Raw genomic sequence first — 14,333 nt, 5'->3', positions numbered from 1 at the left:
GAATGTGTAATTTAAAAGTCTGACTATTCCAAATATTAGTAAGGATGCGGAGTGACTGGAATGCTCACATGCTGTTGCTGAGGATGTACAATAATACAACTGCTTTGCAAAACCATTTGATAGTTTCTTAAAAATGTAAACAAACCCTTGAAATTATTTACACATATGATTCAGCCATCCCACATCTAGTTTTTTCATTTTTGCTTTTTAAAAAATATTTCTTTGGCTGCACTGTGTCTTAGTTGTGGCATGCAGGATCTAGTTCCCTGACCAGGGGTCAAACCTGGGCCCCTTGCATTGGGAGTGTGGAGTCTTAGCTACTGGATCACCAGGAAAGTCCTGCCCACTCCTAGGTTTTTACCCAAGAAAAGATAAGTGCATTGCTGGTGAGATCCTTTGGTACTTATTTACCTGACTGCAGCAAAATCTGAAGCCTGCTCTTGAGCTGTCAATATCAACTGATAATGGAACAGCTGTCAGCCCAGCTTGAATGACTATACAGGGTAGAGTTTCATACTCTTCTCACCCCGACAGTTGTCGAAATGTTGTGGAATCCGGAGTTGCAAAACACACCCCGGAGGACACTCAAGACAGAGGCGTACAGTTTATTATGCCAGCGGATCCAAGGGGAATCAGTTCCCAACAAGGACCCTAATGTTTCTGAGAGGCCCAGTTTTATACCCCCGGCTACATGACTAGTTACATGTTAGCAACCTTTTTGTAGTATTTGACTAAGTTTCACAACAAGTAGGTGCTAGGAGAATAAACAATTAATGTGTGTGTGTGTGTGTGGGGGGGGTGGACAATAATCACACAAGGGGGATGTCTCCATGGTTAATCTCACAGGTGCAGCCTGACCTCAACTATGATATCTGTTTGCCATGGTAGGGAGAGAAGTCTCCAGGAGACCTGATTTTCATTAGCGACAGTTTCCTCATTCTTGGGCAGGGCTCAGGCCCAGTTTGCATTCTGTTTTCAAGATGGATGATAGGTTTCAAAATGGAGTCTCTCCTGCTTTTCTTACACTGGCCCCCTACAAGATATGTAGTGTGAGTGAGAAATCCATTTTTTAATGGTTTTAAGTCACTAAGCCTGAGGCTATTTGCTGCCATAGCATAGATCTGCCTGTTGAATACAGTTACCAAGCTTTAAGTTTTTCTAGCTTCTCACAGTTTTTTGCTGTTTCCTGAGCTTTATTTGGGCTTCCCAGATGGCACTAGTGGTGAAGAACCCGCCAGCCAATGAAGGGACACAAGAGACTCGGGTTTGATCCCTGGGTCAGGAAGATCCGAAGGAGGAGATGGCAACCCACTCCAGTATTCTTGCCTGGGAAATCTCATGGACAGAAGAACCTTTCAGGCTATAGTCCATGGGGTTGCAAAGAGTCTATGACTGAGCGACTGAGCACAGGAGAAATAATTTAATCTCCTGAATTGCTGTGACATTCAGTTCAGTTCAGTCACTCAGTCGTGTCCGACTCTTTGTGACTCCATTACTCTGCATTCAAATGGGTATATCTTTTCTTTTCTCCTTTGCTTTTCGCTTCTCCTCTTTTCACAGCTATTTGTAAGGCCTCCTCAGACAGCCATTTTGCTTTTTTACATTTCTTCTTCTTGGGGATGGTCTTGATTCCTGTCTCCTGTACAATGTCACAAATCTCCATCCATAGTTCATCAGGCACTCTATCAGATCTAGTCCCTTAAATCTGTTTCTCACTTTCACTGTATAATGGTAAGGGATTTGATTTAGATCATACCTGAGTGGTCTAGTGGTTTTCCCTACTTTCTTCAATTTAAGTTTGAATTTGGCAAAAAGGAGTTCATGATCTTATCCATAGTCAGCTCCTGGTCTTGCTTTTACTGACTGTATAGAGCTTGTCCATCTTTGGCTGCAAAAAATATGATCAATCTGATTTTGATGTTGACCACATGGTGATGTCCATGTGTAGAGTCTTCTCTTGTGTTGTTGGAAGAGGGTGTTTGCTATGACCAGTGTGTTCTCTTAGCAAAACTCTATTAGCCTTTGCCCTGCTTCATTCTGTACTCCAAAGCCAAATTTGCCTGTTACTCCAGGTGTTTCTTGACTTCCTACTTTTGCATTCCAGTCCCCTATAATGAAAAGAACAACTTTTTTGGGGTGTTAGATCTAGAAGGTCTTGTAGGTCTTCATAGAACCATTCAGCTTCAGCTTCTTCAGCATTCCAGGTCGGGCATAGACTTGGATTACTGTGATATTGAATGGTTTGCTCTGAAAACGAACAGAGATCATTTTGTCGTTTTTGAGATTGCACCCAAGTACTGCATTTAGAACTGTTTTGTTGACTATGATGGCTACACCATTTCTTCTAAGGGATTCTTGCCCACAGTAGTAGATATAATGGTCACCTGAGTTAAACTCACCCATTACAGTCCATTTGAGTTTGCTGAATTCTAAAATGTTGATGTTCACTCTTGTCATCTCCTGTTTGATCACTTCCAATTTGCCTTGATTCATGGACCTAACATTCCAGGTTCCTATGCAACATTGTTCTTTACAGCATTGGACCTTGCTTCCATCACCAGTCACATCCACAACTGGGTGTTATTTTTGCTTTGGCTCCATCTCTTCATATTTTCTGGAATTATTTCTCCACTGATCTCCAATAGCATATTTGGCACCTACCGACCTCGGGAGTTCATCTTTCAGTGTCCTATCTTTTTGCCTTTTCATACTGTTCTTGGGGTTCTCAAGGCAAGAATACTGAAGTGGATTGCCATTCCCTTCTCCAGTGGACCACATTTTGTCAGAACTCTCCACTATGACCCATCTGTCTTGGGTGGCCCTACAGGGTATGGCTCATAGTTTCGTTGAGTTAGCCAAGGCTGTGGTCCATGTGATTAGATTGGTTAGATTTCTGTGATTGTGGTTTTCAGTCTGTCTGCCCTCTGTTTTCAGTCTGCCTGCTGTGACGTTAGGGGACAGCAGAGTCAATACCCATTTTACTTAAAAGGTATCAGATTTTGAGCAAAGACTGCTGCCATGTCCTGCCTGCCATGTCGGCCACATGCCATAGGGTGTCGCTCCAGGACCTTTCTTCAGACACGAAAGCTCCACTCTCAACCACTAAACGGCTGATGTCTCAGTTGTTGACTCTGGGCTCTTTCATTGGTCTTAATGCTGGGCAAGTGTAGGCCTTGTAGCCTCTGGGGTGCAGGCCAACAACTGGCAGGGCAGCTAGGAGACCCAGAAAACTCTGTGAGCGCATAGATGTAGGGAAATATAGGACAGGGATGGAATGTTGTGAGAGCCATCCTCTAGTATGTGGTGCCTGAGTTTTGAATGTAATTGTCTTCCCAGGACAGGCCTTCTCCCACATCCTCAGCTTTCACTCCTCTCTGAAGTACCTGGATTATAGTATTTGATGCAAATTTCCTGAGTTGTATTGTCAACGGGAATCACCACCCCACCTCACCTGCCAAATGGAAGATGTTAACTACCTGATAGTCATAAGCACAGCACTCCAGGCCTCCTGGAGCCTAAGGACTGGTCAAGTTCACCCCTGTGACACCACCTGCTGTCTCACCATCAGCCCATCGGAGAACTGTGCACAAGCTCATCACAGACCCTGCAACCCCGCTACCTCACCCGCCCTTTTAAAAATGCTTTGCCAAAAATCATTGAGAAGCTGGAGACCTTTTAGGGCATGAGGCCACCTGGTTTCCTTGCACAGCCCTGCAATAAACCTAGCTCTACTCCAAACTCCCACGTTTCAGCTTGTCTGGCCTCACTGTGTGTTGGGCACATGAACTTGCGTTAACATAATCCCGGGGTGATTGTCCATTAACACGTGGGGCCCAAATGTTCCAGGAGTGATCCTAAAAGTTGTGGGGAAATCCCAGGGTGGAGGTTGCTGGTGGTGGTGGTGGTGTGTGTGTTTGGGGGGGTGGGGGGGCGGGGCGTGGATCCACTGTGTGTGTTGTGTGGCTGTCCTTGATTAATGGGGGCTGCCCAGAGATCTGGAGAACAATGGCTTCTAATGGCTCTGCTGTTGTATCTCAGTGAGAATTTTGTCACTAGTTAAGCTAAATTCCTAGACGGAATCAGTGTTTCTCTTGTGCCTTTGAGATGTAAATGATCTACCTGAGCTCTCTGGAACGCATGTGATCTCTAAGAGTCAAGGAGGAAAAGAATTTTGAGGCAAATGCTACAGAAATAATTGTTTTGGGGAATGTCTCAAAAATCGTCTCCAGATTTTGGTAACTTGAAAGTAAACTAAGTTAAACAGAGAGAATTTTTTATCTGTGTCATTTCAAATAGGATAAAATATTGGAGCATTAATTGCTGGGTGGGTCTAAGTTTACCTACCCTAGCCTTCTTAGAAGAGGAAGACTAAGACATAATTTTCACATCAGGGAATGTCTATTTTGTCTTTCAGACCTGCGTTGTACATCTGTATTGTCCATTGAGGAAGTGAATGGATTTGAAAGTGAAAATGTCTGAGCTGTGTCTCAGACATCCAAGGTAAAATTAGGTGGCCGTTGCATATGTGATAAAATTTTTTTTTTTTTTTTTTTTTTGTCCCATGGGATCTTAGTTCCCACACCAAGAATTGAAGTCACGCTCTAGGCAGTGAAAGAGTGCAGTCTTAGCCACTGGACCACCAGGAAATTTCTTATCTGTATGGTTTTAGACACATTTCTTGTATTTTTGAGAAGTTGAGTTTTCTGAACTGTATTGCAGGCTAGGGCAAAAATCACAGGCAAGTATGGTATTTTCTCAGATGTGGTTACTGCTTGTATTTTGCTCAGTTGTTTCCATCTCTTGTGTTGTGCTTGTTAGATGTCTTATATTCCAGGACCTTGCCTCAGACGTGTAAGATCCCTCTCCCTATTAAACCATTGACATCTCAAAAAACAAAAAAAAAATAAAATTTATCAGTTTTTGATTAATGGTAAAAATATCTAAATATCCAAAACGTCCATTTATGAGTTAATATTGGGTCAGTCTGCCCTAACCCAATATACTACAGTGCAATGAAATATATTCTCCCTGAAAGAACTAAGAAGGGATGTTTTAGTAGTGAGAATAAATGCTACAAAGATAAACATAGATACAAGAACAAATTAAGACAGAAGTCTTTTTTCTCTTTTTTTAGAAATTGATTTTTTTGAGGTACAGTTGCTAAACTAACAATATTTTGTTAGTTTCTACTGTACAGCAACGTGAATTAACTACACTGAACTCCTCCCTTTTAGACTTCCTTCCTGTTCAGGTCACCACAGAGCATTAAGTAGAGTACCCTGCGCTATGCAGTATGTTCTCATTAGTGATCTATTTTATATTATTTCTCTTTAAGATATCAATCTGGCATGTATGGACTCTAGGTAATTTGCAGACTTAGGTTCTCTCCACCTTAGAATTCCACCATCTCCTCTCCATTTATTCTGGGAGAGAATTAATGCTCATTGCATTCATTTTGGGTGATTAATTATCTCCTTTACACCTAAAGTTGTCCTAGCCATGTACTCCTTGGGAGAACTGAGAAAATGGTCATTCAAATAATTCTCTGGAGGAAATTCTCTGGGAACCATACTGAGAAAAGGTGCCCTGGTGCATCGCTGTTGGTCAAAGCTGCTCAAAGTGCAAAGGTAGGCCGTTGCTATGTTCATGGTCCAATGTGTAGGAAGGGAAAATAACGAAGTACAGGGCACGTAATTTTCCATTAAGAAAACAAGGTCAAAATTGTATTTGCATTTTCACTCAGGCTTCCCCGGTGGCTCAGATGGTAAAGGAACTGCCTGCAATGCAGAAGATCCAGGTTTGATCCCTGAAGATCCACAGAGGAGGAAATGGCAACCCACTCCAGTATTCTTGCCTGGAGAACTCCATGGACGGGCCATGGGCTACAGTCCATGGCGTTGCAGAGTCGGACACGACTGAGTGACTAACAAACACATTGTCAAGTACCCAGTCTTATGGCTGTGCTTAAGCATTCCCCAGGTGGTGCTAGCGGTAAAGAATCTCCCTGCCAGTGCAGGAGATGTGAGAGTCGCGGGTTTGATCCCTGGGTCAGGAAGATCTCCTGGAGTAGAAAATGGCAACCTGTGCCAGTATTAATATTTTTGACTGGGAAATTTCATGAAGAGAGGAGACTGGAGGGCTACAGGCCACGGGGTCCAAAAGAGTCAGACATGACTGAGCACAAGAATTACGGGAATCAGAAAATGAGGCCTCTGCTTAGGTGGCTGAGCATCAAGAAGGAAAAGAGGATGTATCTGAGAATGCAACCAACAGGCACATTGGCTTTGAAGAAGGAATTCATAGGGCCTGGACTCCATCTGAGGCCTGTCCGTGCTGATCGTGCTCGGCCACCTCTCCAATGGACTCTGAACTCTCTGCTTAGTGCCTATGGGAACGACAATGGAAGGATAAGACCCCCTCCGGACAGGGGAACCTTGAAGATCATATCCAGGTTACTCATCGCCTAAGAGAAAACATACTCTGATCACCCCTGCCTCCAGACAATATCTATCAGAATGTAACCTCAGCCTTATCGGTTATTAACTGGTTGGAATATAACCACGGGCTTATTGATTATTAACTGTTTAAACACATAACACACGAATGATGGGGTTATTGTGATTGTATTTACCCTTCCTTTGTAAGTCTCAAGGAATTTGGGGTGGTGGGTTCGGACACGTACACATGGGGTATAAAAGATTTTCACAAATGCTGGTTGGGGTCCTTGGCTAAGAGGAGACTCTGCCTTGGGCCCACTGGTGTAATAAACTGCACTCCACTATCTGCATTGTCCTTCTGAGTGAGTTTGTTTCTCGGAAAGCATGGCTATAACAGCTTTGACTCCTTCCTAATGGGGTATCATCCCATCTTAATGAGAAATCATCAGAGAAGCCCACACTGAGGCACAATCTACAAAATAATTAACAAGAACCCTTAACAGTATGAAGTCATAAAGACGAGGAAGAACAGGGGAACTGTTACAAATTGGAAGAAACTAAAGAGATAGGACAAAACTACATATAATGTGCAGTCTCGCATTAGATCCTGTTGTAGAGAGACAATGGAAAATCTGGTGAAATTTGAATAAGTTCTGTATTCAGTAAATAGTATTGTACTAATACTATCAAGTACCACGTTATGTACCATAATTTCTTACTATTGATGAATATTTTGTGATTATAAAAGATATTAACATTAGGAGAAGCTGGGTAAAGGGTATATGAGAACTCTACTATTTTCACAGTTTTTTTTATGTCTAAAGTTATCATTTTAAAAGCCCATTAAAACACACATGCAGATATATATATATCTGAATCATATATATATATGTCTGAATATATATATATATATCTGAATCACTCTGCTATATAGCAGAAATTAACACAACATTGTATTACACTTCAATAAAGTTTTTTTTTTTTTTTTTTAAAGAAAGGAAAAGCCTATTATGAAGGCTTTTAAGAATAAAACATTCTGGGAAGTCTGTAGTTTGACTTTTTTTTTTTACTGCTCTTAACTGAGCTCAGTTTCCTACATCAGTGAGCCTGCAAGGCTATCTTGTTTGCTTGCCTGAGTAACTTTTGAAAAACTTTCCTAACTTACTCAGCCTCTTGGGCCAGGCAATAATCTGAACTTCCAGGAGACTTGGTTTTGTTGACAATCCAAAGGAGAGAGTCCAGTTTCACAGCTCAGAACTTTCCAGAAGTCTTAGGCTTAGTGAGTACATCAACCACCCTCTGGAGGTTTGCAAGATACTAAACATAATTTCACCTGTTGCTCCTGGACTAATTGGAAGCAGGTGCTGAAGGAGACGCTATTAACTTCTCAAGGACTGTAATTTCAGGCTGAGAGTGAAAGAGGGGAGAGGTGACAGCAAGGACTCGAACTTTTCATCCTAACAAAACCCCCTTTAGGAGGTGCAGCTTTGACATCTGGGCTCAGTTTGGTCTCAGGAGACTTGTTGCTCAGCACAATCACAAAGTTGCTAAAGTTTGTTACAGTGATACTTGCTCCTGGTCATTGTTCTATTTCTCCATATCATATGCTTCATCCAATACCCTCAACCATGCCCATACTTGGCCAGCCCACCCTCTAGCTCCTCTGTTGATCACCACAGTGAAATGTCAGAGAAAGAAAAAGTAAGTACACTTCACATATATGTGGAATCTAAAACATAAAAACAAATGAATAAATAGAACAGAAACAGATGCACAGATACAGGGAACAAATAGTAGCTATGAGTGTGGATAGGGAGGGATTAAGAGGTACAAACTACTATGGGTAAAATAAATAAGATACATTGTGGGCGTGTGTGCTAAGTTGCTTCAGCCATGTCTGACTCTTTGTGACCCTATGGACTGTAGCCCACCAGGCTCCTCTGTCCATAGAATTCTCTAGGTAAGAATACTGGAGTGAGTTGCCATGCCCTTCTCCAGGGGATCTTCCCAACCCAGGGATCGAACCCACATCTCCTTGTCTCCTACATTGCAGGAGAATTCTTTACCCACTGAGCCACCAAGAAAGCCCTGTACATACAGCATAGGGGCATAGCAAATTTTTATAATAACTTCAAATGGGGTAAAATCTGTAGTCTATAAAAATATTGAATCTCCATGTGGTACACCTGAAATACATAGTATTGTAAATCAACTATACTTCATTCCCCGCCGCCCCCCCCCCCCCCACCCCCCAAACCAATCTGACAGTTGGGTGGAGCATGAAGTGTGGATGAGTTGAGAGATCATGGTAAAAAATGAGGCTGGATTGCTAAACAGGGACTTAGGGAAATAGGGCTTTATAAATAGTATTAAAAGAGTAACTTAAAAAAAATATTTATATAGCTGTGCAGGGTCTTAGTTGGGGCATGAAGAAATCTTTAGTTGGGGCATATGGGATCCAGTTCCTTCACTGGGGATCAGACCCAGGCCCCCTGCGCTGGGTGTGCAGTGGAGTCTTAGCTACTGGAGCACCATGGAAGTCCCAACAGTTTAATTTTTTTTTTTTTTTTTCAAATGAGGAACCAGAGCATGGAAGTGGGAAAACAACGTTTGCCACAGGAAACCTGTGGCCACAGTGTAGAGAATTCCAGGAGCTCAATATAAAGTCATTATTATTGACACCTAATTAGATATAATCTTGTCATAGTGAAATGGAGCAGGACAGTATAGTCCTTGCTCCCCCCAAGCGAGGACCTTTAGTTCTTTCTCAAGGGCTGTAGATAATATTCTGAGCCATATCCTGTGAGCTGTCTTAGAGATACTAAAACACCAGGTGGAGAAGTTAACCACATGATGACCCGACTGTACCCAGAACATGAGCTCCCACAGTTCTGAGAATTGGCTCCAAAGAAATGGGAACAAATGGACCCTGGAACTTGGAAGATGACTGTCAGAACTGATTGTGCTGTTTCTGCATGTAGCCCCCTCCTTCTGTCTATAAAAGCTCTTGCCCCACTGGTTGCCAGTGGTCAGATGGGGGAGTAGGCCTTTGGACAGATGTCCACCACCCTTCCCCACCCCAGTTGCCTGCATTTGAAATAAAGCAAACTTTCCTTTCCACTAACCTGGCATGTTTATTGACTTTTGAGCAGCGAGCAGTTGGACCGCACACACTCTTTTGGTACCAATAGGAGTGGGAGGGATGATGGAGGGAACTAGACAGATATTAGACCTGAGCAGAATTTATGTACACACAGCAATTCATAACATGATAGGTATTTAATTTCTACAGAGAAGATATGATTTAGATATTTCTGAAACAGGCCACGAAGATCATTTCATTTGTGTCTTGTATTGCTGTCACAAATTATAGATGTTGATGCTGAAATTGAGCCTCTGTGCATTGACACAGACTTGAATCTCAGAGACAGAGTTTTGGGTGAAGTAGAAATAGGTTTATTGTTAAGTCAAAGGGGGCCACTGTGGGCTAATGCCCTTAAAACTGTGTGCCCCACTAGGGGTTTTATAGTATTGTCTCAAGCAGCAGGTCGTGATCAGCTCATAGACATTCTTCTGAATGGTTGGTGGTGAGATCACTGGAAATCAGCATCATCAGGCTTCTGGTTCCAACTGATCTAGGGTGGTGTCATGGTGGTGGTGGTGGTGCTCAGGCGTGTCCAACTCTCTGGGACCCTATGGATTATATCTCACCAGGTTCCTCTGTCCGTGAAGTTTTCCAGGCAAGAATACTGGAGTGTGTTGCCATTTCTTACTCCAGGAGATCTTCTCAACACAGGGATCAAACGCGAGTGTCTTGCATCTCCTGCATTGGCAGGCAGATTCTTTTACCACTGGGCCATCTGGGAAGCATGTACTTATGGGCAGCTTACAGTTTTCTCCCTCCTGGAGGGAGTTTCAGCATCTGCACAACTCAAAAGACATGACTCAGAAAGCTGTCTATAATTCTAGAGGAAGAACTAAAGATCCTTGACTTCATTGAATGGCTAAATTATTATTTTTGTCTTGCTTGACTGATTTCCTTTCTGCATTTTCTCGCCTCTCTGATTAAATTTATTCTTTGATTAAAGTTTGGAAGCTCAGCTGGTAAAGAATCTGCCTGCAATGCAGGTTCACTTCTGTATTAAGGAAACTTTAGAAGATCTTATTTTCAGAATGCTGTGAGGATTAGCAGCTACTATACTAATACACTAAAGAAACTACACTATTTGATTATTTGTAATTTTCCACAGTGTCCCTTCCTGTATCATTCGCCTTATGTAAATTCTCTTAAAGTTAATCTTAAGTTGCTTATGTACTTAGTCACTCAGTCATGTCTGACTCAGTCCATGGAATATTCCAGGCAATAATACTGAGGTGGGTGGCCATTTTCTACTCCAGAGGATCTTCCCAACCCAGGGATTGAACCCAAGTGTCTTGCATCTCCTGCATTGGCAGGCAGATTCTTTACTATTAGGCCACCTGGGAGGTCCCAAATTACCAATTAAATGGAAAATAATAGCCTTTAAAATTTCATTATGATGGGACATCAAAACTGGTAGAGTGAAATGCCCTCAGATTCCTTACTAAGAAATATTTTGAAACTTTTAAATTTTTTCTTTAGGAAATAGTGATTACCCACATGAGAAGAAAGCAGGCTCATTATATTTCCAAGTTTTATTTTTCTAAGATGCAAATTATCTATGTTCCCATATCCTGGGAATGTGAAATAAGGATAAAAATGTATCACTTCAATATAAGACCACCCTAGGCCTCTTTGGCATGCATTTCATAACCAGTGACGATCGTCAGGGCTATGGTGTAGATTTTAGACAGACACTGATTTCCTTACACAGAGTTACATATGCATTGATAGTGTACAGGAAGAACTTAATACAGAAAGTCATGATAACCACTGAGACTGTTGCCACAAGTATGACAGACATTATCTTTTCCTGTGGCCACATCGCCACTCATGTATAAGGCCCATGACACATGTGGGTACTGCACCAAATGGAGTTTTTAATCAGTGGTAGGTGATAGTGAATAAGAATGACCAAGATCACCTGTACAGAAAACTGTGCAAAAAAATAGACAAGATACATTGTCAACAGGGGCTTTTCCCCGGATAAGTTAAAAATTTTGTCTTCTTTTGTCTTAAAACAGTCTGCTTTGTGGTCGGTGTTTGTGGAGTTCTCTTCTGAAGATTATTTCTTACACATTTTGGTTTGCTTATGCACAGTCTGCAAGACAAAAAACTCAATCACAAAAAAGAGGGAGGAAAAGGCAAAGCAGCCAAACACCAAGCCCTAGGAGAGGTCTAGTGAAGTGATTCTCATAACACTCTGCTGCACAGGTTTTATAGGTATTCCTGTGGCGCTGGAAGTCTTTGACCAGATCAAGCCAGGTCATTTATACTACAAACACGACCGACATATAAACAAAGATAATACTGAACCATAGTGGTCGCCCTGCATTAGCCATCTTGGACTCTAGGGAAGACAAAAGCAAAGCAACATCATGAGCAAAGGATAGACCGTATTTTATGCCCTTTCTACAGTCTCTTGCTTGCTTGCTAAGTCGCTTCAGTCATGTCCGACTCTGCAACCACATGGACTGTAGCCCGCCAGACTCCTCTGTCCATGGGGATTCTCCAGGCAAGAATACTGGAGTGGGTAGCTCTTCCCTTCTCCAAGGGATCTTCCCTACCCAGGGATCGAACTAGGGTTTCCTGCATTACGCGTGAATTCTTTACTGTCTGAGTCACCAGGGAAGTCTGTCCAAAAGAAATACACTCATTTAATAATCTTTGCTATTCTTCCATTTACTGACCCCTTCTAATTTTTCCCCTATTAGTCTCTCTTCCTCACCCATTTCATTCCCCAAACTCTCCCCACAGTTTATTTATTAATCCGTCTGCATAGCTATCTATTCTATTTGCTCTCATCACACAGTATCAAGCGCCATTTACTTCTTTGGGCTTTCCTGGTGCTCAGATGGAAAAGACTCCGCCTGGAATGTGGGAGACCTACGTTCGATCCCTGGGTAGGGAGGATGCCCTGGAGAAGGGACGGCTACCCACTCCAATGTTCTGGCCTGGAGAACCCCATGGACTGTATATGGAGTCGCAAAGAGTCGGACACAACTGAGCGACTTTCACTTTCATAATCTATATGCCAACCTGTGTCAGTCATCCTACTCCAGCCAGCAGTATGGGTCCAGCTGCCATAGAACTCCCACGGGAGTCTGGATATAAGTGCTTAGAGTTCAGTCTTCATCATCTCTCTGAGATGAGTTCACTGAACTGACGAGTGTCGTTTTAGGCCCTTCCTGAAGCTCACTTTTCCAAAGCCCATCACCCACTTCAAAATCCATTTCTGGGAGACGTCAGGCTTCCGCGGCCGGAGCGGTGGCCCAGCGCGGCGCCCGCGGCACATTTGGTTTGAGCGCTCACTGCAGGGAGCAGGTTTCCTCGGCCGGCCGTCGCGCCTTCTGCCGCAGTCGCCGGCCTGCCTCGCTCGAGCCCGGATGCGCCTGCGAGTTCTCCGCTTTCATCGCCGCGGCTGCCGCTCCCCTCACAGTCGGCCGCACACACCATGACGAAGAAAGACAAGAAGTCCTTCAACCGGACCCTGGCCGAGTGGAAGCTCTTCATCTACAGCCGGACCACCGGAGAGTTCCTGGGGCGCACCGTCAAGAATTGGGGTTTGATCTTGTTCTTCTACCTTGTCTTTTATGGGTTCCTGGCTGCACTCTTTTCATTCACAGTGTGGGCCGTGCTTCAGGCTCTGAACGATGAGCTTCCAAAATATCGTCAGATTCCTAGTCCAGGACTTACGGTTTTTCCAAAACCAGTGTCAGGATTGCATTTTTCATTCAGCCTGTCTGATTCAGAATCCTATCAAGGGTACACTGATGACCTTAAGAAATTTCTAAAGCCATATGGCTTAGAAGAACAGAAGAATCTCACAGATTGTACTAGTGGAAACTTTTTTGAGCAGAAGTGTCCATAATACACAGCATACCAGTTTCCTCTTGCCTTACACACAGTGGTGTGGATGATCCCACATTTGGCTACTTGTGAAAGTGAGCAGAATAATTGGATTAAAGTGTCATGGAGAACCAAAGATAGACTGCATTGCAAAGAGTGAAAGCACAGCAGTTCTATCAGCTTATCCTCCAATGAAAAGATAGATTTAAAATATTTTCCATATTGTGGAAAAAAACTGCATGGGAGCAACCTGCAGCCAACTAGCTGCCGTCCAGCTGAGCTTTGGTAGTGATGGTGATGTAAAAGAAGTAATGAGTGAGTGCAAGATTGATGGATCACCCAGCCTAAAAGCCCAGAATGACCATGACAAGTTTTCAGGACGAGTTACATTCAAGATCACAGTGCATACACAGCAGGAGTTAGGATGTCTCCATAGAGTAAATGTTGTGTTGTCTGTCTTCATTTTGTATCAACCGGACCTGCCATTCCAGAATTATGAGACCGCCTTGGAGAAGGGTGGAGTGGTACATCACTGGGATACCATAGTGTGCTTCTAGATAATAGCGGTCCGTGTCCTTCAAAGTAACTACCTGTTGCCTCTGCTGCCTTTTGAACCATGAACAGTCATCAGATAAGGACTATGAACACCTGATTATGAACATGTAGGTTGGGGGTCTTGTCCAGTTTTTATGTGGTTTAATTGCCAAGTGTCTAAAGCTTAATGTGGTGCGCTATGTAAATATTTCATAGATTTAACATTGGTTAACTGTCATAGTTTGATGCCAGCAAAGTTTTAAGGGATAAAATGCTACTGACTAACATCAAATGACTTTATAGCTGCAAGAAATTCAGTGTGTGGAAAAATTCTGTATGTGAGGAGGAAAAAAGAAAACAAAAGTGGATTTGAA

The 14,333-nt window shown here is 42.9% G+C and overlaps 1 pseudogene; it reads left to right on the top strand.

Moving 5' to 3' along the window:
* Positions 1-13,030: 13,030 nt before the first annotated feature.
* LOC133043251 (sodium/potassium-transporting ATPase subunit beta-3-like) lies at positions 13,031-14,110 on the top strand (annotated as a pseudogene).
* Positions 14,111-14,333: the final 223 nt, after the last annotated feature.

This window comes from Dama dama, chromosome 22 (genome assembly GCF_033118175.1).
Source record: "Dama dama isolate Ldn47 chromosome 22, ASM3311817v1, whole genome shotgun sequence".
NCBI classification, from domain to species: Eukaryota; Metazoa; Chordata; class Mammalia; order Artiodactyla; family Cervidae; genus Dama; species Dama dama.
This window is presented reverse-complemented; position numbering and strand designations above follow the sequence as displayed.